Consider the following 3227-nt stretch of genomic DNA (forward strand, 5'->3'; position numbering starts at 1 on the left):
CTTTGAGACACACACATAAACACACACAAGGTTCTTAATGTGGTGGTCCACAGACCCTGAAAATCAGAAACTGCCATTTGTTACTCTCTTGGCAATGCTGGAACGGTTTATCCTTCTGGAACTAAACTTCTGATTCTACCCAAGTCCCCACTGTATTGGATAAGAAATAAATTTTCAAAGTCCAAGTACTTTCCCCCATGCAAAACTACCATAACGCTGGGAGAAGGCCCAGAGGAAGTGAAGCAATGTAACAAACAGGGATTGAATATTTCTTTTACATCATTTCTTTTACATCAATTCATGCACTGTATTAGGCATATTAAGTGTCTTTTTTTGGTTCAGTAACCCCATAAAAGAAGTATCACTATCCTCATTTGACAGATGAAAAAACTGAGGCTAGAGGTTTCCCAATTTGGTCCAAGTATCATAGGTAGGAGACGACATAGCCAGAATTGAAATCCAGGGCTTCTCCTTTTTCTGAGCTAATGAAAGTGTCTTTATGTTGTTGAGTCCTGACTGAGCTCCAACCCTGCACACAGAGACCTGCAAGTGTGCCAAATGACACAAGAAAATCTCCTCTGTTCACAGAACCAAAACCATGCAGTGAAAGGCAGGCTCTAGCCCCCTCCTCATTCCTGGATTCTATCAGAAAATAACCCAGAATCAAGATCTGGTGGCACTTTTGGTGGACTTGTCAGGAAGAGAAAAAACTCATTTCCCCCTATCTTACAAAAGTAACACAAGACAACATAAAAAATTGGGAAAATATGTTTAAAGTCAAAGAATAAATAACAACAATTTGTAATACAACTGCCCAGAGATAATCGTAGCATTTTAGGCTATTTCTCTCTAGTCTGTCCTCTCCACCTATACATGTTTGGAAACATTCAGCTTATATTTTATAGGCAATTTTGCATGAAGTTCTGTCCATTTAATTGTACTTTAAAATTATTTTAATACTTCTTGAAAACTATTTGTAGACTTAATTTTAATATTTTACCATTCAGCATTAAGTTTACTTAACTATTTCTTTACTATTGCACTTTTAGGGTAGGAGGAAATATTTTCACTATTAAAAAAAAAAACACTGCGAAGAACATCTTTATGCACATTTCTTTCACGATATTTCTTTTTTCTTTTTTTATCTTGAGATATCTTGTCTCCCAGGCTAGAGTGTAATGGTGCCATCTCAACTCACTACAACCTCCGCCTCCTGGGTTCAAATGATTCTCCTAACTCAACCTCCTGAGTAACTGCAACAAAAGGCGCCCGTCACCACGCCCGGCTAATTTTTGTATTTTTAGTAGAGATGGGGTTTCACCACATTGGCAAGGCTGGTCTCAAACTCCTGGCCTCAGGTGATCTGCCCGCCTTGGTCTTACAAAGTGTTGGGATTACATGCATGAGCCACCGCACCTGACCTCTTTTACTGTATTTCAAATGGTTTTTTCAGGATCAATTAGTAGAAATGCAGTTATTGGGTTATGTGTTAGAGCAACATCAATACATTTAACCCCTGACAGTATGGGTATGCCCTGAAATTTACACCATCATTACCAATGTATGGGAACCCTAGTCTCAAGGTGTGCTACTTACCTACTGAGTGTTATCTTGTCAATTTGATGAGCAAAAACAAAACAAAACAAAACAACAAAATCACCATTGCTTTAATTTATATTCCTGAGTTCAGTTTTCTCCAAAGGATTATTTCCCCTTTATGGGTGGTCTCTTCATGACTCTGCCCATTTATCTATTGGTTGGCAACATATGACCCTGAATTATCTTTTTGTAAGGTGCACCAGTATAGCAAAACAGCAGGTTCACAGAATCAGGAGACCTAGGCCTTGCCGTTAACTAGTTGGAACACTTGGGGCTAATCACTTCTAGATCAGCCCCAAATTTTGGTTGACACGGTCAATGGAAATTGTACACAGAGCCCAATGACTGAAACAGATACAGGTGAAGGTGCTGGAGCTGAAGCAAGATACCCCACCTTCTCCTCATTCACTCAATTCCTCCCATAGCTTCTGAGACACCACAGAGGAACCCTAGAGTTTCAAATAATAAAATAATAATCCTACTGAGCTTGTTGATTTCTAAGATCTATTTTAGCTTCTATGAAACCAACCTTTCCCAGGTGTAAAAAGAAACCTTAGAAACTACACTAAGATTGGATGAGTCTGGAAAGCCAGCATCCAAGAGACATAGTAAGAAATCCTCACATGGAAAGTATTCCTGGTGGGTTTGAAGGTATTTTTTTTTTTCCTTTCTGAAAGTGCAGTTGGTGCCAATAAAGAAAGCAGTACTGAATAAGCTATGCGACAGAAAGACAGTATTCACAATGCTGAATGTTTCCAGCAGATGTATAAACCATTATTCAGAATTCACTAACTCCCATCACAGCTTGGGTCCTGGATGAGATGAATTCATATGAAATATTTCTTCCTTGATTCTTCCAGCTGAAACTGAGCGTCAAAGCACATTGATTATCACTACCTTTGGGGAAATACAGTAATTTATGGAGTGAAGCTAGCAATTATTATATCCTTTCTCAAAAGCCCCACATTTCAGAACATCTTTTCACAGGACTGTTTCTTATTCTTAAAGATATGTTCCTATTTCCAAGTGAACTAGAATGACTCTGGTCAGTTGCACAATGCAGGATGGGTAGGTGGAGTAGGCATTTACACAAGGAGATCCTAGAGTTGCTGAGTAAGACAGCCCTGCTCCAAAAATTTCTGCCCTCACAGTTTACTCTGCCACCATGCCTGAGATACCTACTTACTCTTCTAGGTCACTTTTCTAAAAGATATCCTGCAAAGGAGGGTGGAAGAGGTTGGATAAGAGATTATATGACCTATTATCACTTATGAACAGTCTTTAGGTTGAGTAGAGATGTGACTCTTATGGCAATGAGATAGGAGAAGGAGGGGAAGGGAGGGAAGATACTAGAAAAATCCGCAGCTAGGAACATCCAGTGTCTAGACTGCTGCTGAATACAAATAAATAGTTAATAGGGCTTTGCTGAGCTTTGCCTGTTTCATGGTTTTGCCTAGGGCTTGACCTACATATACCTTAGCTATTCCAAATATGCGAGTGCAAATACAACCCCGACCACTGTTTACCATAAACACAGGAAAATAAAAACCCAAATTTTCTACACAAATTCAGAATCACTATGCCATTTTAGAGTGTATAAAATTTTCCTGATATATAGAGGTTGATCA

The sequence above is a fragment of the Rhinopithecus bieti genome, unplaced genomic scaffold, assembly GCF_001698545.2.
Source record: "Rhinopithecus bieti isolate Rb0 unplaced genomic scaffold, ASM169854v2 scaffold_14741, whole genome shotgun sequence".
Classification (NCBI taxonomy): Eukaryota; Metazoa; Chordata; class Mammalia; order Primates; family Cercopithecidae; genus Rhinopithecus; species Rhinopithecus bieti.